Source organism: Acinonyx jubatus, chromosome A3 (assembly GCF_027475565.1).
Source record: "Acinonyx jubatus isolate Ajub_Pintada_27869175 chromosome A3, VMU_Ajub_asm_v1.0, whole genome shotgun sequence".
Taxonomy (NCBI): Eukaryota; Metazoa; Chordata; class Mammalia; order Carnivora; family Felidae; genus Acinonyx; species Acinonyx jubatus.
The window spans coordinates 54,099,989-54,124,975 of record NC_069388.1 but is presented as its reverse complement, the minus strand read 5'-3'; the positions used below and the strand labels follow the sequence as shown (position 1 = coordinate 54,124,975).

General features: G+C 46.3%; 1 protein-coding gene and 1 long non-coding RNA gene across 4 annotated transcripts in view; one reads left to right on the top strand and one right to left on the bottom strand.

Annotated features, from left to right (window-relative positions):
• Positions 1 to 323: 323 nt before the first annotated feature.
• LOC113602435 (uncharacterized) lies at positions 324 to 6,951 on the bottom strand. 3 transcript variants are annotated; one of them, XR_008289241.1, is made up of 4 exons: positions 6,746 to 6,951; positions 6,240 to 6,325; positions 5,901 to 6,074; positions 329 to 2,126 (listed from the first exon to the last, which is right to left on the bottom strand). It is a non-coding gene; the product is annotated as an uncharacterized LOC113602435 (long non-coding RNA). The 3 variants fall into 3 exon arrangements; XR_003423854.2 differs by having other exon boundaries at positions 324 to 6,074; XR_003423855.2 differs by lacking the exon at positions 5,901 to 6,074 and having other exon boundaries at positions 330 to 2,126.
• Positions 6,952 to 6,973: 22 nt separating this feature from the next.
• Positions 6,974 to 24,987, top strand: part of GPR45 (G protein-coupled receptor 45) — an 84,551-nt gene continuing 66,537 nt past the window's right edge. Inside the window, exon 1 of the mRNA XM_053200368.1 lies at positions 6,974 to 7,319. The gene's annotated coding sequence lies outside the window, so the exon portion shown is untranslated. The remainder of the gene's footprint in view (positions 7,320 to 24,987) is intronic.

Here is a 24,987-nt window from a genome sequence, read left to right as displayed (position 1 = left end):
CTCCCCCAATGAGAGGTCCCTCCCCTGACGACTCCTGTCTGGCAGTCTTCTCCACAAAGCTGCTCCTCTCAGGCTCTGGAACGTCCTTCTCCTTTGCCTCTTCCAGCCCTGTGGTGATGGCTTCCCTCCATTGCTAGTCTCAGGCCAGTGTGCTGGCCTTTGTTTCTTTCTCTAACCTTGGCCACAACGTGGTAACTATCCACTTCTGTAAACTCTCCTCAATGACCCAGTAGGAGGGTCTCTTCTATTTTCTGCTAGATCCCAGCTTTTTCCAAGTAAAAAAGCCACTGGAACTATGTTTAACTTATGAAATGTAACTTACATGAAGAAAAAGATGCATAGCATTTATCTAACATTGAACACGGAGTTATAAATTGAATACCCATTTGTCTGGGTTCCCCCAACCCAAATCAAGAACTCGGGAGGAAGCCATTCCCCCCAGAAGCCCACCTGACCTTGTATACTTCTTGCCCATGACAGTCGCCTTCCTCCATTGACAGATTAGTTTTTGCTGTAACAAGGTACCATGACTTTAGTGGCTTAAAACAACACCAATTTATTATTGTATAGTTCTGACCATCAAAGGTCTAAAAATGCATCTCACAGGCTAAAATCAAGCTGTTGACAGGGCTGCATTCCTTCTGGAGGCTCTAGGAGACGATGGATTTCCAGCTCCTAGACGCTGCTTGCAGCCCTGCGCCCGTGGCTCTACATCACTCCAACTTCTGCTTCTGTCCTCACATCCCCTTCCCTGATTCTGACCCCCGGATTAAAAGGACTCTTGTGGTGACATAGTGTCCACCTGGATAACCCAGGGCGATCGCTCCGTCCCCAGACCCTTAACTTACCCACGTCTGTAAATATAATATATTCACAAATTCAAGGGATTAGGATATGAATATCTCTGGGGACTGTTATTCTGTCTGCCACACCCACTGTCTGGACTTTTGGGGTACTCATTTCTTCAAATAAAGTTATTTTTTAAATTACTTGATTGGGGCTATTCATCACTATCTAGTGACTTTTTTAGTCAGGCCATGCCATGGCCACTGGCCAGCCTGTGGTGAGCTTTTCTCACGGCGCTGAGAGGTATATTATTATCTGCATTATTATTCCCGTTTTACAGACAAGGGAAATGAGGCGCAAAGATCTGAAGCTTCTAATTGCTCAGTTAATGAATGTCAGAGCTGTAAGCCAACACCCTAGTCTGTGTGAAACCAAACCCCACCTGCTCTCTACTCCTTCATGGGCTCCCCGGGAAGAGAAGGTAATTCCTTTTATCTGCAGATAAAAGGAGATTAAGGTGGGACACGCCCATGCAAAAGCAATCTCATTTTGTCAACACGGCAGCCCCAAGAGTGGACAAAAACGTTTCGTGCTATAAGCCATACGTAGATACCCCATGAAGGATCGGTAGCTCTGATGTACATTTCCCTGAAATTTCCATTTGCTCATTTTATTGTGTGTCATCGGGTTCTGCAGAAGGAAAAAAAAAAAAAAAAAAAAAACAACAAAGAACAAAAAACAAAAGGAAAAAGAAATCTACCCACCAAGTCACCTTAGCAGATGCACGGCTTGTTTCATGTGAGCGGAACGGTTAGTTGGGTTAATGGCTCTAGTAACAAAACGCATGCCAGGGTCATTATTTATAATGGGCAGTGACGAAAAGCAGTAGCAAAGCTGGCACGTAGCGACAGGCAGTGTAAAATTTTAATTGCGAGGCATTTTCTGGAATTTGATTTGAAACGTCCTGTGGTTATAAAGCAAAAACAGCTTTCAGGGAAGACGGGCATTGAGACCAGGCTAAGGTTTGAGAACCGTTTGCATGTTTGCTTGGAACATCTGAGAAAGGGCTGCCAGCCAAGTCTCTTCTCCCTGACACTTACAGTGCGTTACCAGCAACCTAGAAATCATCTGAGAACTAAGTGCTTAGCCCACTTAAAACCTGAGCAGAAAAACAGAGTTAGAATCCCTGTTCTAAACTCAGTTCAAAAATCCTTGTCTGACACGTGCCACATTCTGTACTGGGACCGGTGGGTCCGGCTTCATCGTGGCCGCCCATCAGGACGGGGAGGCAGTAGACCGGTCGTCCTGGACAAGCGAGACTTCCAGAAAGTGGAGAAGAGCTGGGCGACAAAGCGAAAAACAGTGAAAAGGTTAGGGCAAGGAAGCCATATAAAAGTCGTTTACGGAAGGCACCGCTTTTCAAGTTGTAGATTTTGACCCATTTAATGGACTAGGGGATCGACTTAGTGGATTTTGAAAAATGAAAGAGGACAGAATCGAAAATACCAGAGTGTGTTGCCCAATGAAGATGTTTATATGCTTTGATGGGAGGGGAGGGATTCTTGTGTGTATCAGGTCACAACGGGAAATGTATTTCTTAGCGTGGGTCATAGTCCAAAAAAGATGGTAAAGCCCTGATTTAAAGGAAGCGGCTGTGAATTGGTTATAAAACTATAGAGCCTATTAATCAAATCCATTATACACATCTGCTTTTCTTGAAAAAGAAATCACCTGATGATGTGAGCAGGTCCGGGAGCCCTTTCTCTGCTTTGCGTCACAGTGTCCTGGACACGATAACCTTAACAACGGCTGCCATCTATGGGATAGTCACCATGTTCTAAATGCCTCATGTGTGTTCACTCTTCACAACTGTTTGACTCTACGGGGGGAGGGACACCGGGCACAGAGACCACCACTTTCCCAAGTAGCCGGGAAGGGCAGAGTACAGCCCAGAATTCAGTGAGACCCCAACCTTCTGGCCCAGCTTATATCCCGCTGATCTCTGCTGAGACCGTAAACCCTTTGCAGGCAAAACCTCCTAAGTCACCTGGCGTATTTTTGTTTGCTCTTGGATATGCGCCGGCATCATCTGGAAGCTCTGGGTAGGCCTACCCCAAGAGGGAGCACCGGAGGGCAAGCCTTCCAACGGAGCCGGAAGGAAACTGCATGCCTTTGATGATCTGCCCCCAGAAGATCACCTATATGGACTCCTCCGCCTTGCCCTGTTGGCGAAGCTGAAGCAAGCCCATCCAGACTGGGTGGGAGGGGACACAGACCGCACCTCTTGAGGGTTTAAAACCACCCCCACGTGACGTTCTCAATCGTCTTAGTTTCCAACTAGTGTATGAAGAAGGCTTCCTTCTCGACCAAGTGGATTTTCTGGGACGTGGGGGAGCGAGTGGCTCAAATTCCCTGTGATGCACGGGGCCCTTTGTGGTTAATAATCTGCCTCTCATTATAATGATCTGTAGTCTCTATCATAACAAATGGGCTGGAACCACAGATATATTTACTGCCTTAATTTAGTTGCGAGCATTAGGCTTCTTTTGAAGCATTCTCTCTCCATTTGGACCGAATGCCTTTTATCTAGGCTTATCTTCAATGTCAATAAGTTTAGCATTCATCAACAGCTGGAAGCCCCGATATTATCCATCTCTCCTTCTATTAATCTTCTGTAAGTTCATCTTTATTGCCGTGAATCCATTCATCACCCCAAGCCGTCCTTCGCATTTGTCTGGTGCTCCATTTAGCTAAGCCAAACTCTATTTCTTTAGCAGGACTGAAGTTCTTTGTCATTTTAATAGTTTATAGAGCTTTTTCTTAGAGCTGGCACAGAGTGTCGGATTGTCCACAAAGAGCAAACGGATGGCAATAATATTCTTTGTTGGGTTCTGTGTTAACCCGAGGGCTCTCGGGTAAATTTATTCCCGAGAAGACCCACAAGGTCTGAGTCTCCCTAAAATATTCTACATTCTGTAAGAAGACCTCCACAGGAACACGTCTCCCCGGAGCACAACTAGACGCTACCTTTCATCTGTTCGTATCATTCTATGTAAACTTCAGTCCAGATTCTCCTCACCTACCTTCTCCCTAATTGATGCGGGCCAAGTACAGGTGGCTCAGTTCGTGAAGCCTCTAACTCTTGATTTCAGCTCAGTTCATGATCTCACGGTTTGTGAGATCAAGCCCCGTGTGGGGCTCTGCGCTGACGGTGTGGAACCTGCTCGGGAATCTCTCTCTCCCTCTCTCTGCCCCTCCCCAGCTTGGGCTTTCTCACTCCCTCTCAAAATAAGTAAATGAAATTAACAAAGAAAAAGAAAAAGAGAAATCAATACGATCCATATTACGAGCTAGGAAAGGAAGAGATTTGTAAGTGAGGGAAGGGAAGGGGTGCAGAGATGGGGGAAGATACAGAGAGAAGCAAAAGGTTGGTTCTCTCCAGAAAACGGTCACTGAAATCCAGAGCCACACCAGGGAAGCAGACAATGCTCTCCAGGTCAGGACTGAGATTCTAGAGCAAGCAGGAGATGAAGATTAGGAATCAGAGTGTCATAATCAGGGTGACTGGGATGCCCCAGCCCAGGGACACGCCCCTTCATCCTCAGACCCAGCCCTGCCCTGGGGCAGGGCTGGCAGGTGAGCAGATTTGAGCTACTTGGCTAGTTGCTGGGCTGGCCACGGGACATGGAAATCCTGGCCTGGGTGGAACCCTCTTGGGAGAACGATAATCTGCATACATTACGGGAAGCATTCTTTGCTCTGATGCTGGGTTGGGCAAGGAACAGGGTATTATGGGCAATGCTGGGGCAGTTGATGACAATCTCCGCTCTCAACATATCTGCCGTCGAGGCAGACCCACGCAACAGGCATAGCAACTGACCGGGCGAATCACTAACGCAGGACAGGCCCAAGAGCTCAGATGGGGGAGATTTTCTGCTGCCTGAGGTCATCAGACTTCACAGAGAAAGTAAGACTTGGAGAAGCAGGAGAGGGCACGTCAGGTTCCACTGACCAAGACCAGTCCGACCGGGGTGGGCGGAGAGAGACTACACTCGCCCCTTTGGCATCTCAGAGATCATTTCCTGGACCCAGGTCCCTAGGGAAACCCGCAGTGTTCAGGAACTCCGCCGAGGCCTGCCAGTAATCGAGAGAAGAGCCACTTTGTCACAAGTGCTTCTGCTGCCCCGGAAAGCAGCCGTGAGCCCTTTCTGTCGGCTTCAGTTGCGGCTGTGAATCTTATGTGGCAAAGTTTATTTATTTTGAGAGAGGGAGGGAGGGCAAGAGAGAGAATCCCAAGCAGACTCCACACTCAGCATAGAGCCTGACATGGGGCTTGACCCCACAAACTGTGAGGCCATGACCTGAGCTGAAATCAAGAGCTGGATGCTTAACCGGCTGAGCCACCCAGGCGCCCCACGGCTGTGTATCCTTCAGGGCAGCAGAGGTCCTTCTGGGTCTCAGTCACCGGCTCTCCCACTTAGAGGGCACAAGGCAGCACGAATGCTCTGAGCACCTTTTCAACCCTTCTGAACCAGGCACTGAACCTGCGTAAACGCCCCCCACTTCCGGCAGCCCAACGAGGCAGGTCTGAACGACGACCCTATTTTTTTTTTTTTTCCCAATAAGAAAACAGGCCCAGAGATGTCCAGTAATTTGCCCGAGGTCACAAGGCTAGCAAGAGGTACTGACTTCAAAGCCGGGCAGAGTCCAGAACGTGCACCCTGGCTGCTCCGATGTGCCCACCGCTTAACAACCCCTCCCCGCAAAGCCCGGCACCCAGAGGCAGACTCCGGCTTTGCCACCGGGGAGGTTAGATCAGCCAAGTGTTTCGACGCCCTTGGCACAACTCAGGTCTCTTCATCCTCGAAAGACGCTCTCCTGAGTGACAGCTGAGAATCCACTTCCGTGCCGCACTTGCATAGGACTTAAATACTGAGGCTTCTCCCAGGGGGGAAAAGGCCCCCAACCGAGTCGTGACTCCCTTGCTGTCCTTGGGCCCCAGAACTCTCAGCAAACAAGAGGGGAACCCAGCAGAACCCTCAGAATCCCATCTACGGGGCTCCAGGGGCTTGTAAGGAACACTTCAGCCCAGCTCTGTAGTTTGTAACCCGTACTTGGGTTCAGGCGGCCGGTGAGAAGTGAGATCAAACCCCCGGAATCCTGTGGGCGCATTTTCCTGAAAGGACAGGCTTCAATCACAGTTTTCCAGGGGCCTGGGACCGGTAAGGAGTATCTGGCCCTCGCTGGATCCGCAGTGCCTTGTTCCTGCTCCATCAGTCACTGCAGGCCTGCAACAAGGTAGACAACCTTCTCTACCACCGGCTTTGGGGACACTTAGGGCCCACGCCCAAGCCAAGCAGCATTGGTAAGGCCCTTCCACACAAACCCGGCCATAACCATTACTTCACGAATAACCATGAGCTGGTAACAAGCCACAGGCAGATGATACTTACGGAATTATTCTCAATTCGGTAAGGTGGGGCAAGGGTATCGTGATCGCGTTCTTCTCAAGTCCTCAGTCCCTGGGATGGGGGAAGAGCTGGGGGATAAATGAAAGAAGAATGGAGAGAGTGTTACCATCTTTGAAGCTGGAGCTGACCAAGGGGTTCCTTAGAGCATCTGACTTTTGATGTTTTTTTTAATTCCATAATGAAAAGTTGTTAAAATAAAACTAAATCAAAGCCACTGTTCTTGACAAGATGTAGATGCCTGAGCCAAGCGAAAGTGGTACTTCCCCCAGAAAAGGAAGCCTACCGACTCCCCCGCAGGAGCATGGAGGGGAGCACTCGTGCCTACCCTCCAGCCTGTACGGTCCCTGGGGCGGGGGGGCCGGGGGGGGGGGGGGGCTCAAGCAATTGGCGCTAAACTAAGCCCGGGAAAGGAAACCAAGTGAGACGTGTGGGTCCCGAAGGGTTCGCGAGGCTGGCATTCTCCCACCTGGCGTCTTTGGGCACCTCACCTTCCAGGTCTCAGTTTTGCGCTCCACAAAATGGTTGGATGTCCTGCGGGCAGGTGCGTGGACGGAAAGGAGGTCCGTGGGCGCGCCCCCAGAGTTGTACAGGGGAGGCAGAGTCTGGCATTTTCCTGAGATGGCTCGGGGCCGCGGGGGTGGATGGAGGAGATCAGGAGTGGAAAGAAGGAACACACGCGCGCGCACGCACACATACACACACACACACACACACACACACACACACACACACATACACACCCCTCCTTCTTCTTCTTCCCCCACCCCCCCCTCAAGGGGCGGTCCCCTGGTCCCCTGGGGGAGGTTTTCGGGCCCACGACCCGGGGAGGACGGCGACCTGGAGAGCTGCGGGCCGGGTTCTCAGGACTGGGGTCTGGGCCGCTGCAGCCGGGTGGCCGGCGCCGCGGCGGCCCCTCCCCGCCGTCCCCTCCTCCTCGCCTCCTCCGCCCCCCCACCCCCCTCCTCCGGGTCCCCGGCAGCGGCGGCTGGAGGAGCAGCCGGCGGCGCAGCGGCCGCGCAGCCTTTGTCTCGGGGCCGCGGGGCGGCGGGGCCCGGCGCAGGCGTAAGTGACCGGTGGCCGGGCCGCCGGGGGCTCGGTGGGGAGCGGGCCGGGGGGCGCGGGCGCTCCCGGCGCGGGTGTCGGGCCAGACGGGCGGTGCGGGCGCGCGGGCGGGGAGCCGGGGCCGGTGCGCGCCCCGCGAGGCGGTGCGGGCGGCGGAGCGCGGCGCGCGGGGGGCGCGGGGGGCGCGGGGCTCGGGGCGCCGCAGCCTTGTGCCCGAGGCCGTGCGGCGTGGGTGCAAATCCTGGCGGCTGTGTTTCTCCGGGCAGAGGCCACGCGGGGACGGAGGAGGCAGAGAGGACAGGCAGTGATGGAGAAACGGGAGAGGAGCCGGCCAGCGTCACCATCACCATCACCGCCACCATCGCCTCCACCATCACCATCACCATCACCACCATCACCATCCCCATCCCTGCCCGTCGCCCATCCCAGCTGCCCCGGACCTCCCCTCCCTTCTCATCTCCCCCCTGTCACGTCAACTTTACCAGATTATTTCCTTTTCCTGGGTGATACTTTGAAACGGCGACAGCGTGCTCCAAATTAGGAATAAGTACCTCTGCTGTGGGACATTCGGGCGCCTCTCCTTTGCCCGTTCGCGACCTCAGTTTTCCCATCAGGAAAAGGACCACAGGGGTGGTGCTCCTTTCCTCACAGTCAGCCTGTGATGGCCGGCAAGCTTTCGGTTTTTCTAATCTGGTGCCGGAAAGGGTTTTAGAGATTACATTTTTTCTCTCTCATATGGTGAGAGAGATGTTCATATGGTAAAGTGGTATTTTCACTGGGTTAAATAACCCGGAGTTTTCACTTCTCTCCTTTGATTATTGAATGGCAAAATGCCAGTAGCAAATAGAAGCTAAGGAAAATGAAACTCCGACTAAAATCATACCAAGAATAGAAGCAAAACAGGTATGTCTGTAGGAAAATCACCCAAGACGGCCGAACGCAATGACTTTCGTCTCAAGCGCAGAAAGTGCCCTTTTCGTGGGTAGCGGTTGTAGATGTCCTTATTTGGGATGCATGTAGTGGCCCCTAAGTGCTTTGCACCCTACCGGAAGAATGTTTAAATTGCTGTGTTTCAAAGCTGGCACTCACCTGGTCCAAGGGACTGCTGAGCCGTGGGAGCAAATATCAACCCAGCCAGAGGGATTGTTGGGAAGCCCAGCCCGACAGAGCACAGGGATCTTCTTGTGAAAAGCACCTTACGGAGCACAAGATCCTAAACGCTCTGCATTTTGGCCCACTAGGGCGAAAAAGGAGTCTTGACCTTTCCGTGTCTTACATTCTAGTCCGAGAAAGGCAGCTAGACGGTCCTAAATTGCTTGGTATGCTTGGACAGTCAGCGTGGCAAGGTTCCTGTTAAACAGGGTGATGAGCCACACGTGTGGTTTGCCCTGGGTCCTCTCCTACTCGGAGAAAAAGAAAAGTGACCGTCTTAACAATAATGTGGACCCAACTCAGCAGTTTTCGTAGCCCGAGTTAAAATACCTCAAATGTTGAAATATAATTGTACGTCATTAACTTAAACCTGTCTAATTGGGGAAGTGGGGCTTCTTAGTATATGTGATTCTGTGGAGAGTGACTTTGAAGTTATCTGCCTTTCTAAAAATACTTCAGGGCCTCAAACTTAAGTAAGGCGGAGTCGATTGAAAGCAGTGACATTTTTAGAACAAAGACTTAAAGAATTCCTTCACCGTGTTTTTAGTTCTGGATCTTTGGGAAATATTAGCATCCTAAGGAACTTCGATGCCCTGGGTTGTTGCTGAATTCTGGTCTTACACCCACGTGAGCTGTTTTAACCCCTGTGAATTTTGATATCCCCATATGAATTATACCACAATTTTAAAATAATTCATTTCTTTTATTGAAGTCTGATTTACGTATGTGCAATGCATCGCTCCTTACTGTACAGCTTGGTGAATTTTTACCTATGTTTACCCTGTATTATATATGTTTATCTATGTTTACCCTATATTACCTCTGACCTGAACAAAATACAAAATATTGTCACCATCCCGGAGTGTCCCCTCATGTCCCTCCCAGACATAACTGCTCGTCTGACTGCTCTCAACATACAAAAAATAATTTCTTTTAAATTTCCCCCTGTTAAATCTGGTTGGCCTCTCCCTTCAGCAGTGATGACCAAATCCAGGCCCTGGGCCCAGCACTGTGTAGGCATGAGCCTTCTCCTGGAGAGCAAAGAAGGCAAATAATTAAACGAGCAGGGGTAATACTGTATACACAGATGCAGAAGGTCATAGAAACTCAAGGCAAGCCATAGCCCAGTTTTGGGGGCTGTTCTATTTTGTTTCATTTTTATGAGAGGAGCAGGGAAGGTTTTTTGGAGAATGTGAATATTTCAGTTGGGAACTGAGAAATGAGTAGAAGGTAGTCAGCTAAAACATGTAGGGGGAAGAAAAGGAAAAAGAGTATTCCAGGTGGAAGGAAGTATCATGAGCCATGGCTCAGAAATGAGAACGCACGGCGTATTCAAGGAACAAAAACAAGTCGGAGAGGACGGAAGTACAGGGTTGGGGAGAAGCATGGGAGATATAGCTGGAGAGGCAGTAGGGAGCCAGTCGGAAAGACTAAGGCCATGGGGAGGGGTTGGGCTTTGCTCTAAGGTCAAGGAGAGTCACTGGATAGGCTTTAGTCACAGGTGTGCAGAATGAGATCTGATCTCTCAGCTGACTGTGTGGAGCGGAGATTATAGGAGGGGCCCGGTGGGAGGCTGCCATGGGCATCCAGGTGAGAGGGTGCGGTGGCCTTGACTAGGCAGTGGCAATGAGACTGGGGGGAAATGGATGGACCTGACACACAAGGGTTCAAGGATGACCTTTGGGTTTCTTAGATCTCACAGAATGGGTGGATGATGGTACCATCAGAAATACGGGGGAAGACTCTAGCTTGTGTAATACTCTTCTTTGATATATTTCTTTCCAAATACATTTAATTTCCATTGCTAGTGAGCCTGTGGAACTTTCAGGTAGAAATATCTACTAGGAAGTTGTAACAGATATTTATCGGGCGCTTTCTACATGCCAGGCACACTCTGGTCACTTGGGATGCACTGTGAGCAAGACAAGGCACCGTGCCCTTGCAAAGCTCACATTATATCAGGTCCGAGCTGCAGCCCGGGGTCTACCAGATGTACGCAGTTAACTGAAGGCTTTGGAGTCAAAGAGGTTGCTCAGGAAGATTTCAGTGAAAAGACAGAAGCCTGGCATAGCATCCTGAGGAACACTAGGATTCTAAAAAGGAGAAGGCGAGATGGCAGGCATTCAGAGTTCTGGGGAGTGGTCCCCGGCATCACACACAGCTAAGAAGGAAGACAAGGACTAGAGGTGTTCTGTCGTGGTGCTTCTCAAGGTGGGGTCCCCAGACTAACCACAGAAGCAGCAGCACCCAGGAATTTAGAAATGCACATTCTTGGGTTCCACCCCAGACCTACTGAATCTGAATCTGAAACTCCGAGAGTGGGTCCCAGCCATCTGTGGTTTAACCGGCCTTCCAGGTGGTCCTGATGTACGTTGGAGTTGAGAACCGTTGCTCTGTTGCATTCGTCGATAAGGAAATCATTGGTGACTGGAGAGCGTGGCGAAAACAATTTCGTTGAAGTTATAGCCTGTTTGGGGTAAATTTTAAAAAATGTACCAAGAGTGTTAAACCTTGCCTTATTTTTTATTTCGAATCTCCAGTGTTTCACTGACTTATTTTTTTGTGTGTTTGAATGTGTCTCTTTTATGTATTAGTTGGTAATGGATTCCTCTTTTGTCTCACTCTGTTCTACATGATTTCTGAAGTTCTGTTTTTATCTACTTTGAGACACATCCCTTTATGGGCTCTCAATATGTTAGGCCACCTGCATCATTGATAATTGGTTTGCTGCCCTCAACTCTGAAATGGAGGAATTAAAATACCAAAAACAGAGTGCAATCATGAAGATAAGTGAGTCTCGACTCTGAATGGCAGCCGAAAAAACACCTAGATGCTTAAATTAGCTCTTCCAAAAAGTTCCAAGGCTCTATCAGGGATATATGTCTAATTATTTGAACTTGTTACTCATGTGAAGTAATTGGAAGTGTGCCCTTTTCATCTAAAGTGATCCAACAACATAACCATAATTATTGTACTTCCAACGCACTTAAGAAGGAGAGGACTCTTATTAACTAGGTCTTTTCCTGCTTCTTTTGTTGTTATACTCCTGAGTATTTTGTTTCATTTGACAGGAGGAAGTAGAGCACATTACTATGTTTTGCTACCATCAGGGAAAATCTGTGTAGATTTTCAAATCAGAGGAAATAGATGTAGACATTACTCTTATTGCTACCTCAGTTCACAGGGAACACTTTTCATTTTATAAGAATAAAAACTGGTGGTTTTTATTCCAGTGCTCTGTATAGTGAGTAAGGAGCACAGAGGAGGTCTCCAAATATTGACTGGGTGGATGAATGGATGGGGAAGTGGCTAAGTGGTTGGATGGATCAGTGGATGGATGGGTAGATGAATGCAAGGACATGGATACATGTTTGGAAGGGCAGATAAAAGAATAGATGAGTAGAACAGTGGATGGATGGATGGATGGATGGATGGACGGATGGACGGATGGGTGGGTGGACAGATGGGTGGGTGGGTGAATGGATGGACAGATGGATAGACGGATGGGTGGGTGGGTGGACGGATGGGTGGATGGTGGATGGATGGACGGGTGGACAGATGGATGGATAGGTGGATGGATGAATGAACGGATGGACGGATAGATGGATGGATGGGTGGGTGGGTGGATGGATAGACAGATGGATGGATGGGTGGGTGGATGGATGGGTGGGTGAGTGGACGGATGGGTGGATGGTGGACTGATGGATGGATGGATGGATGGACAGGTGGACGAATGGATGGGTGGGTGGATGGATGGATGGATGGATGCACAGATGGATGGATGGATGGATGGATGGGTGGACGGATGGACAGATGGACGGATGGATGGATGGATGGGTGGACGGATGGACAGATGGATGGATGGATGGATGGATGGACGGACGGATGGGTGGATGGTGGACAGATGGATGGATGGGTGGATTGATGAATGAATGGATGGATGGACAGACGGATGGATGGGTGGATGGGTGGGTGGGTGGACAGATGGACAGATGGATGGACGGATAGACGGGTGGACGGATGGATGGGTGGATGGATGGGTAGATGGATGAATGAACAGATGGACGGACAGATGGATGGATGGATGGATGGATGGATGGATGGATGGACGGATGGGTGGATGGTGGACTGATGGATGGACAGATGGGTGGGTGGATGGATGGGTGGGTGGGTGGACGGATGGGTGGATGGTGGACTGATGGATGGATGGGTGGATGGATGGGTGGATGGGTGGAGGGATGGGTGGAGGGATGGGTGGATGGATGGATAGATGGATGGGTGGGTGGATGGATGGATGGATGGAGGGATGGATGGGTGGGTGAGTGGGTGGGTGGATGGATGGGTGGATGGTGAACTGATGGATGGACAGATGAACGGACGGTTGGACAGGTGGATGGATGGATGGACGGGTGGAGGGATGGGTGGATGGATGGGTGGATGGATGAATGGATGGACGGATGGATGGATGGGTGGGTGAGTGGGTGGGTGGACAGATGTATGGATGGTGGACTGATGGAAGGACAGGTGGACGGATGGACGGGTGGATGGATGGATGGATGGATGGACGGGTGGACAGATGGTTGGACGGGTGGATGGATGGATGGATGGGTGGATGGATGGATAACTGGATGTTCAGGTGAAAGAGTAGATGGATACAAAGTGGCATGAAAGAGTTGTCTTGTCTAAAGAGGGAAAAGCAATCCTTGTAAAAATATCCTGCCCCGCCCCCCCAAGGAGGGTACAGTGAAAAGATCTGAAGACAGAGGTGTTAATGGTGCTGCTCCTTATTTCTAACATGACCTCATATAGCCTTGTGCAAAAGGATGGTATTGGCCACCCCACCTGCTGCCAGATTTGGGGTCAAGACCCCTTGTAAAATGAAAATGAATGTGTTGTTAGAACTGTAAAGTGCTATAGGAAGGCAAGTAATTCTTACTGTATGTGGATAGACACTGGATTATAGTTTCAGGTGGCTTTTTCAGCGTGTTAGGACTGCTCTTTTGCTCCACTCTGGAGACATCCAAGTCATCCCTTGTGCCAACCCACAAAAAGTTTCGGTGGGCTCCCTTTCCTACACCTGTCTGAATAGGCAATGCAGTGATCTTTCACTGAATACAGTGTTTCCCCATATATGGTAAGCACCACAGGAGCGCAAGTTACTTGGCATGTCAAACCTGTGCTTTATTGATTAAAATGAGATGAAACCATGCAGAAATAAAACACTTAAATCTGATGTGAGAAGAAATACTAGGTAAATTATAACCTAGGTGAGACTCAGCTGTCTATGGCCAAAATTTGTGAATATGGCAGGTACCCAAATGGCCAACTGTAGGGTGACTCCAGCTCAGTATATCTGAGAGTGGGGTGCATAAATGCAATCTGAAGTTGCTAGCTGTTGAGAGTATATCAGGAGCTATTTTTCCTTCCAAGTCTGTTGGTGGTAATGGTCTTTGGTGATGGGCCAGCTTCTCTCTTTGTTGTTTATGAAGCGCCTTCACAAACTTTTTCTGGACACAGAAGTTCTGTTTTGTTGGCCACTTTTATAGACAACGGGGGAGGAGAAACGTTCCCTGTTGCATCCACAGAGCCAAGACTGTGACTCAGGTGTTGCAACGACAGCAGGTGCTTCCCACCGGAGAACTTGTCAGTAGTGGAGCTCCCCGCAGAGCTTCCCCGTGTCGCGTTGCAGAGATGTCAGCCCGCAGATCTTGTGAATATGTGGATTCTTTTGAAGAACCATCAGGTGGGTGGAAATGGGATCAGAACTGGCCAGTCGCCAGCAAATGGCACATAATGGCTACGACACCAAAGGAAGGTATGCTCCCTGCCTATGCTGTGGGTCCTGGCACGAGCGTGGGAGCCTCCCACTTAAGTTCAGGTTGAATGCTTGCAAAGCAGCTGTGAGCGCTGGCTGCCCTGGCCCACCCATGAGGTGGCCACATTCGTGGGGGATATCCTTGCATCCGGGGCATTGAAAACGTAAAGACAGTAATGCTTTTCAGCAAAGCATTACTGGGCACTTGTGACTTCTCAGGGATGTAGTTTTTTGTCAGCCCCTGTAAGATTGGCCCTTGGAGCCAATTCACAAGAAGAAAATAGATGCATTCATTCACATTCAGTTTATCCATACATCGTGCAAGCATTTGTGGAATGCGTACTACACGCAAGAAGCCATAGATATAAGAAAGGGTTTTTTCCCCCCAATTACCTTTTTTATAGCTCCTCAACATTTTACCAAAAACAGGAAGTGAGTTGGAAATTAGGTAATAAAGACAAAGAATTTGTGAAATCGCGGGAATGCGGATGAGAACATTCTTTCGACTTTCATATTCGTTATTGGCCTCAGACATCCAACTGGGCTTCAGAACTGCTTAGTTCCTCTGCGGGCTCTGACATGAGCTTCTTTGTTCATGTCATCAAAGTCTTCATGGAACATGAATGATGGCCTGGGTTTTTGTGGAAATGATGGCAAATTGTGTATTTTCTAAGACGGAAGGCTTTGTGTTTGCTTGTCGAACCAGGTCACAGCACTTTCGGTAGGAGACTGTCTCAAATCGGGATGAACAGGTCCATGAAAGTGCATGGAACTTGGGAACAGGCAGCCTGAGTTCTGGAATGTCTGTGTTCTTGAGTGGACAGGTTTTGGAGTCATGTGGATCTACGTCTGAGGCCTAACATGCTGGTTAATTGAGTGAGTCACTTTCCTGACTGTGCCCTACTCTCCTGATTTATAAGGTGGAGATCATAATAGACACTGGTAAGGATCCGCTAACAAACTGAAGACTTCCTGTGTCAAGCACCAAGCCAGACATTTCTGCTGTGTTATTTCCTTGGATCCTGACCACACTCTATGAGGAAGATGTGATTCTTAGACCCATTTTACAGACAAGAAGACCAATTAGGTCAGGCACTAAGTGTCTGGAACAGAGCAGCCTTTCGGAAATTTAGCATACATTATTCTAGTCTCTTCTATCCCCTCCCTGACTGTGTGCCAGCCTCCCTGTGCTTCAGTCTCCTCACAAGTGAGTGAAGACAATGGCACCTACACTACTACTGGGCAGTCAACAAAGTTTTGACTGAGAAAACACCTTATGATGGGAAAGGATTCTGGAAATGCATATGGCCACAGTAAGTCACCTGGGCACTTCCACGTCCTATATAGTGGGCCGTGTGCTGGTGGCACTGTCCGGTGACCCTAAGGAGAAGGCAGAGGTGCCCACGAAGAGGGGTCTTCCCATGTTTATGTCCTCCATCTCAGTGGCCCTCTTGACATCTTCGTAATCTCACCTTGACATCTGAATGACTGTTAATCAAGACACAGGAGCCCCAGCTGCTGTTTCAAGGTTCAGGGAGGGTTGGAATTGGAGCAAGGAAGAACATAGAGGACGTTATCTTTTCTGAGAAATTCGCTTTTCAGTGTTATCTGTGTCTCTCCGTGCACGTAATGGCGTGGACCTTACTTCTGTAGAGAATGTTTCCCAACTGCATTGCTGCTTCCTGCCGAGTGACCACTTCCAGCTTTGCTCTTTCCAGGGTGGTGCCAAGTCCCATCATGGGCAGAACTGGATTTTCCATGTCCACCTTGTTCAAGTTGGGCTTAGCTTCTGGCAGCGGTGGGGTGAGAGTGTCGTCGGATGGCTACTGGACAGGGTGGGAAGGAGGGAGACCGCTTACCCCAGGCCCTAGGTGTGGCTATCCTGGGGTTGAGGAGCAAATGACAGAGTCAGTTGGGATTAGTGGCAGAGATGAGCTCATGCCTTTCTCGCCGGCTGAATCAGTCTCTCCTTTTCTATAGGATGGAGAAGGAGATGAGAGGGAGAGCCTGTGGGTGACTTTGGCCGTGATCGTGTTTCTGCTCACAGGTTCATGAGTTCATGGGTTACGTTCATGTCCCAACGGGGCACGTTTGTGTCATTCGGAACCTGTTTTACTCATCTGTAGGCTGGAGTCCATTTCCTTTTTGTTCCATGAGGACCCTTAGCTTGTTTTCACGGGAAACCCTTGTGCCTTCAGTACAAAAAGCGTTGCCCTTTCCTGAATTTCTTACATGGAAATGTACAGAGATGTAAGCATTCTTATGAGAAAGTTTACTATTTATCTGATGTTCTCAGTGTAATAACAGAAATAAAATCTAACCGAAAATAAACAATTAGCCTCATCAAGAGTAAGCTAAACAAAATCTTAATTTGTATGCTTGCTAATTTTTCCTCTCCATTCCATCAAAGGAAGAAAAGGGATAGAATAAAAAAATGTTTCAAATGTTCAGTGCTGACTTGCGTTGATGTTCAGTAGCCATGACTTTCGGGGTCCAGAGAAGATGAAAAGACAGACAAGAGCCTAAGTCACAGAAACGTTGTCCTCTACCTCAGCAGGTGTGGGGAGCAAAGTCTACTTGCCATGTAGAAAGCTTTTTAGAATAGTCTGCCTTAAGTGGTTTCCCAGAGACATGTGAGTTGAAAAGAACATTGAACAGGAGAGAGGAGCCCGGGTTTTAGCTCTGACTCCACTCCGTCTAAGCGTCTCACATTTGCAACCTCTGCATCTCTTTTGTTTCCTCTTTTGAAAGGGTGGGGATGTTAGATACCAATTGCCAGGACGCCTCCCAGCTCTGCAATGCTACAATTCTGTGCTCCCATCCCTTGTGTTTCCCCCAAATCTCTTTTCTTACATTCTGAACTCAACCACTAACTGTATGCTGTTACCATAATTACCCAATCACTGAACACCACATGATGGAGAATAAAGTCACTACTATTTATTTCAAACGGTTTCATTATTTTGGAGGGAGGGCGGGAGAGAGCTCTATGCATGAAGCTCTAATTACAGTAATATAGTACATTAGATTATAGCTCTCTTCTGCCCTATTTTATTGATGATCATAGCCTGGGAAATACTAGCCAAGATTTTTATCTCTGTGCCCACATTGCTTACATTTCACATATCCAACAAGGGGCCAATTTTCCCGCATGAGGAAAGATGGCCTGACGCTCTGACTCTTAGTTTAGGGAGGGTCCGTAGAGGAGGGCATAGGGGCTGGATGAACCCCACACAGAACTCATCAGTGAGAAATACTTTGCGGTGCTGGCTTCGGCTTCAGTCTTCTGTGTCTTTGGCTCAAGCAAGGCCCGCTGGGACTGTGTATCTCAAACGATAGGAGTATGTCACCGAGAGGCTCTGCCCCATGCCAAGGGTAGCACATAGAATGATCTTTCTAGAGTATACACTTTTCTTAAATACATCTGCAAAAGAAATAGTCAGATACTAAAACAAACTCAACAAACTACCTAATTGAGTAGACTGCAACATTTGCATAAATATTTTTTTTATTTTTTTTTTTTTACATTTATTTATTTTTGATAGAGAGAGACAGAGCACAAATGGAGGAGGGGCAGAGAGAAAAGGAGACGTAGAATCCAAAGCAGGCTCCAGGCTCTGAGCTGTCAGCACAGAGCCCGACGCGGGGCTCGAACTCACAAACCGCAAGATCATGACCTGAACCAAGGTCAGGTGCTCAGCCGACTCAGCCACACAGGCGCCCCTATTTGCATAAATATGTAATGTGAAATAGAATACCTAAAAGAAATTTCAAGACAATAGGGGCTACTTTGGGGCATTGTCCCGAGCCTCACAAATACCCTACTCTTTCGGGCACGTTGGTGGAAAACATTGAAAATGGTCATTGCTAGCACGTATGGAGTGCCCAAAACTGTTCGAGGCATTTTTATGTGATTTTCTGTAGGTTCTATAATTATCCCCATTTTGCAGACGAGGAATCTGAGGTACAAAGAAGTTAAAGAATAGGTCCAGAATTTACACAGCCAGGAAGGGGCAGAGCTCAGACTTAAATCCAAGTATCTCCTCTTTTCACTTGTTCCTTTTGCTGCCTCCACCCCCTGTACAGAGAAAACACCAGCACCCCAAAGGATAGACTGTCCATACCACAGATATGACAGGTAGAGCTAATGAAGGGCAAGGGACCTTTGATCTGGAATGTCTCCAAAAGTGACTTCATGACAACCATGGTGGATCTATCTCGAAAGTTTCCTTCCCCGGCTCTTCAGAGGAGCCCAGGACAGAACAGAGTCTCCTGAAATCAGCACGTTTTCTAGAAGTAAGCAAATGTTTCACCGACACACCTCCTGTTTCCTGATGAAGCCAGCTCCAGTCTTGCCACCCACTGACAGGCCTGCTCTGCTCCCTGGACCACTAAGCCAGGAAGGCCTGGTTTTATACAAAAGGAGAGACCCTGCAAAAACCATACATTCTGTCTTGTCTCTGTGAAATGGATGGAAAATACGTTTAAAGAGAGCTGTGAGCAAAGGGCTGTGGTTGTTGATGGGAGGAGGTATTGGTTCTGACTTGGGTGGTCAAGGAAGGTTTCCTTGAGGCGACGGACCCCAACCCAAGTGGGTGAGGGGGTGCATTCCAAGCAGAGGGAAGGCATGAATGGAAGCTTAGGGTCAAACTGCACAGCAGGTATCTGGGGTCTGGAAGTGATCCTTTTGTGTTGCAGCGTCAGATCATGTGTGAGAGCAGAGGATGATCGGGCTGTCAACAGGAAGAGGAGCCATAATAGTGATGGCTTTGAACCTCAAGCTAAGGAGTTTGAGTTTTACTAAGTAGCCAGTGGTCTAAGATCATGGAGGAAGAGAAAGAAAGCACAATGATTTATGCCTAAGGAAATAAACCTGGCCACAATCTGTAGAACAGTAGAGACTGGAAGAAAGGGAGAGACTGTCGGTTTAGAAACCAATCGGGGAGCCATTTAAATAATTCCAGCAAGAGCTAATGAACAGTTTCTGAACAGGACAAAGGCGTGGACCATGGAAAGGGACATACTTTTAACTCCCGGAGTATTGAGGGGGTGGAATCTTCAAATGTTGTTCCAAAATCGGGAATGGAGGGAAATGAAGGAGCCAGATATGACTCCTAAAACGAGGGGAAATATGGTTTAATTAAGAAAAATGACTTTCTGCTTCCAGAAAGATAGAGTGTAAGTAATTATCCTTGTCTTTTCTGCTAAGTAGAGATAAAACTCACTGAGAGTTGGGTATAAAACAAACATAAAACTCTGAAAAGTGGAGAGATGGAGGGAGACCCACTAGAAACCTCAAAGCTTGAAGAAGGACGTGGTGGTGAGTTCCCTGAATTTTATCTTGCCTTTTGTATCCCGGAGCCTCATAGCATAGCACTCAAAACATCTAGGCTTCAATCAAAACTCACTCATAACGAGAAGAATCAAAAAAATCTCAACTTGAGTGAAAGAAATCAAGCCAACAGATGCCAACGCTAAGATGATACGTATCTTAGAATCACCTGACGAGGATTTTCAACCAGTCCTCGTAACAATGGTCTGAACAATTCTGAACACATTTGATACAAATGGAGGAGAGAATCTCAAGGGAGAAATAGAAGATATAAATAAAAATGAAATGGAAATTTTAGAACTAAAAAACACGAGAAGTAAAAGACAAATCTCAGTGGATACACTTAACGTCAAAGTGAAGGAAAGGGAGGAGAAAATCAGTGAACTTGAAATAGGTTAATAGATATTACCCAATCTGAATAGTGGAGAAAATAGAGAAGAAAGGGAGAAAAGCAAGCAAGCAAGCAAGCAAGCAAGAAAGAAAGAAAGAAAAGAAAGATGGGGCACCTGGGTGGCTCAGTCGGTTAAGCCGCCGACTTCGGCTCAGGTCATGATCTCGCGGTCCGTGGGTTCGAGCCCCGCGTCGGGCTCTGTGCTGACAGCTCAGAGCCTGGAGCCTGTTTCAGATTCTGTGTCTCCCTCTCTCTGACCCTCCCCTGTTCATGCTCTGTCTCTCCTTGTCTCAAAAATAAATTAAAAAATGTTAAAAAAAAATTTTTTTTAAATAAAAAAAATTAAAAAAATAAAGAAAAGAAAGAAAAGAAAGAGAAAGAACAAAAGAAAGAAAGAAAGAAAGGAAAGAAAGAAAGAAAGAGAAAGAAAGAAAAGAAGGAAGAGAGAGGAAGGAGGGGAAGACTTAGACACAAATATATTCCAGAAAACAGAAGAGAAAGGAACATTTCCCAATTATTTTTATAAATTTATTATTACCCCGATATCAAAACCAGAAAACAGCAGTACAAAAAGGAAAAACAAACCCTATGAATACAGGTGCGTAATCCCTTTATGAAGTATTAGCAAATAGAAATCCACTATATATAAAAAAGAATTGTATCATCTCTAAGTGGGTTTATACCAGGTATGCAAAGCTAGTTCACTATATGAAAACCAGTCAGTGTAATCTGCCATATTAACAGGTTAAAGAAGAAAAATCGCATAATGGTATCGATTAATGCAGAAAAGGTGTTTGACGAAGTCTAATACCCATTCACAATTAAAACTCTCAGAAAACAAGCAGTAGAAGAGAACTTCTTCAACCTGACAAAGACATCTACAAAAACTCTACAGCTAACATTGAACTTAATGGTGAAAGTGCTTTTGCCCTAAGAACGGGAGCAAGGACGTCCACTTTCATCACCCCTCTTCAACACAGTAGTGAGAGTTCCAGCCAATGTAATAGGGAAAGAAAGGGAAATACAAGACACACAGATCATAGAGGAAGGAATAAAATTGTCCCTATTTGCAGATGACATCAATGTTCGACGTAAAAAATCCCAAGGTATTCCCAAAAACTTTTCTGGGACTAATAAGTGACATCACAGGACATAAAATTAACAAACCAAAGTCATTTACGTTTCTAGACATTAGTGAAGAACATTTGGAAACTAAAACAAAAATAGAACACTATAGTCACTAAAAAAATAAAATACTTAGGTATAAATCTTAAAAATGTATATACAACAGTTACATGCTAAAAACTGCAAAACCCATGAAAGAAATGAAAGAAAATCTAATAACTGGAGAGACGTTCTGGGTTAGACTGGAAGATACAACTTCGTAACAATGTCTATTTTTTCCAAATTGATATGCGTGTTTAATACAATTTCTGTCAGGAAGAGTTTTTGTGGATATAGACAGAATTATTCTAAAATTTATACAGAAAAGAAAAGGAACTACAATAACTAAAACAATTTTGGGGAAAAAAGACAATAAAATGGGTGGAATTAGTTTACCCAATTTGAAGATAGTATACAGGTGTGACTATTTAAGTCTTTGTGGTATTCACAGAAGAATGGATACATAGATCAGTGGTACAGAATAGAACCCCCAGAAAGTGCGACACAAGTCTAGCACTGATTTTTGACAGAGATTCAAAATTAATTCAATGAAGGATAGTCCTTTCAGCAAATGGTACTAGGGCAATTGAGTATCTACGGTTAAAAAAAAAAAAGAGAGAGAGAGAGCCTTGGCTTAAAACTCATACCTTATCCAAAATTGATCTTGGGGCGCCTGGGTGGCTCAGTTGGTTAAGCGTCCGACTTCGGCTCAGGTCATGATCTCGCGGTCCGTGGGTTTGAGCCCCGCGTCGGGCTCTGTGCGGACAGCTCAGAGCCTGAAGCCTGTTTCAGATTCTGCGTCTCCCTCTTTCTCTGACCCTCCCCTGTTCATGCTCTCTCTCTGTCTCAAAAATAAATAAATGTTAAAAAAAATTTTTTTAAAAACCAAAAAAACAAAATTTATCTCAATATGGATCACAGATTTCAATGTGAAACACCAAACTATATAAAACTTTTAGAGGAAAACATAGGAGCGCTTGGTGAAGCATTCTTAGACATGACACCAAAAGCATAATTCATAAGACAAAAATCAATAAATTGGACTACATCAAAATTTGAAATGTTTGCTTTGTAAAAGACCTTGTTGAAAAGTTAAAAAGACAGGCTACAGACAGGAAAAAAAAATATTTGCAACCACATATTTGACAAAGGACTCTTATCTAGAATGCATAAAGATCTCTCCAAAGTCAACAGTATAAAAACAATCTTGCTAGAAAACAAGTTGCCTGAAGAGACATTTCACTGAAGAGGCTATATTTATGGCAGATAAGCACATGAAAAAATATTCAGCATCACAAACCATCAAGGAAATGCAAATTAAGACCCTGATGAGCTATCACCACACACTTATCAAAACAGATAAATAAAATACATGAACAGTATCAAATTCTAGCAAGAGGTGGAAAAAAATGTATCTCTCATACATTGCGGATGGGAATGTGAAATGTTACACTCAGGAAAATAGTTTTGCAGTCTGTGTAACAACTAAATGTAAATGGAATAAACCAGGGAAAGACTATGAAAAGAAATACTGTATGATCTAACATATGGATGGATAGATAGATGATAGATAGATAGATATTTTTTGTATATTTTCATATATACACCAGAAAAAAGATCAGATTTGTGATTATCAGAGGTAGGGGTTTGAAGCGTGAGGGAACTGGATGAGGTGGTCAAAATGTACCATCTTCCGGTTATAAGATAAATAACTACAAAGAATGTAATGTACAAAATGATGACTATAGTCAACACTTCTGTTTGGTATAATTGAAAGTTGCTAAGAGAATAAATCCTAAGAGTTCTCATCACAAGGAAAAAACTTGGTGTTTTTTTTTTAATCTATATGAGATGAAGAATTTTTTTTAAGTTCATTTATCTGAGAGAGAAAGAGAGAATGAGTGGAGGAAGGGCAGAGAGAGAAAAGAAGAGAGAGAATCCTAAGCAGGCTCCACGCTGTCAGCATAGAGCCTGATACAGGGCTCAATCTCACAAATCGTGAGATCATGACCTGAGCCGAAATCAAGAGTCCGATGCTCAACCAACTGAGCCACCCAGGCATCCCAAAGAATGTTAACTAAATTTATCGTGAGAATTATTTCATGATACATGTAAGTTAAGTCATTATGCTGTACACCTTAAACTTACACAGTGCTGTAGGACAATTATATCTCAATAAAACTGAAAGAAAAAAGTTTTAATGTTTATTTATTTTTGAGAGACAGAGAGACAGACGTGGTGGGGGTGTGGGGGCAGAAACAGAGGAAGACACAGAATCCGAAGCAGGCTGTAGGCTCTGAGCTGTCAGCACAGAGCCTGATCCGGGGCTCGAACTCACAAACCATGATATCATGACCTGAGCTGAAGTCAGACACTTAACCGACTGAGCCACCCGGGTGCTCCTTGAAAGAAAAACAAAAAAACAAAAAAACAACAACAAAAAAAATTAAACATATGCTTTAACATATATCCCAGCAATCTCATCATGGGTCTTTATCTCAGAGTGATGAAAACCTGTCCACAGAAAAACCTGTACACCGTTGTTCATAGCAGCTTTGTTTGCAACCGTCTAAAACTGGAAACAAAATGTCTTACAATAGGTGAATAGTTAAATAAACTGAGGTATGTCCATACCATGGAATACTACTCAGCAATACTAAGAAATGAACTAATGATGCAAAAAACAAATTGGATGACGCTAAGGGCATTGTTCTAGGTGACTTGTATGGCAAAAAAAAAAAAAAAAAAAAAAAAAAATCCAACCTCCAAAGATCATGTAATACATGATTTCGTTTGAATACTATTCTCAACAAATTACAGAAAAGGGGATCATTTAATGGCTGCCAGGTTAGGGATGGAGGGAAGGGAGGAAGACGGGTGTGATTATAAAGGAGGAACACGGGGCAGAGCTTTGTGTTGGCGGAATAGCTCTTTATCTTGATTGTGGTAGTGGTTACATGAATCCACGCATGTGACAAAATGACACGGAACTATATACATCCACCGTTCCAATGTCAGTTTCCTGGGTCTGACACCAGCCACACAAGATGTAACCACCGGGGGAGGCTGGGTAAAGGGTACAAAGGAATTCTCTGGGCTCTCTTTGTAACTTCTTGCGAACCTATACATAATTACTTCAAAAGTAAAAAGCGAAAAAATATCGTAAAGAAATGTACAAGTCTGGAGAAGAGCCGTTTGGGGAAGAAGACGGCATTTGATGGGAAGACACAGAACTGGGAGAGCTGGTGTGATCACTGGATGGATATGTGAACAGACAGCCTGCAATACTGGTCTGAATTTTGAGAGCATCTGAACCCGAGATGAGGCTAAATTAAGCCGCAGGCCGTAGTGTGGTTGCTAAGGGAGGGAGGGGAAAGAAAGGAGAAAATAAGGATATTTATGAGGTAGGAAGAGGAGGACGAATTGTTGGCAGGAAGAATGCGGACTCTGGGTTGTCAATGGAGCAGAACTGATATTAACATACAGCTCCCCGGAGTCTTTTTATTTCACCAGAGAAAACAAGCGTTTTCAAACTATTGGGAGGCACATCAAGACTACTGGATTCTAGAACGAGATCTTCCATTAATTAGTTAGACATGTTATGTTCGATAAACCACTTCATTTCTGAGCCTCGTTTCTGTAGCAGAACAGCATAAAGTCAATGTTCTTAATCAGGTCATTTGGGGTTTGGATCTGCCCCACCTGTGTTCATCGGGGGGTGGGGGGGGCAGGCTGAGGGTCGTAGGTGCTTAGGCCACATCTCAAGACAGATTTCCAGAGCATTTTTTTCCAGACTCTGCTTGCTCAGATCAGC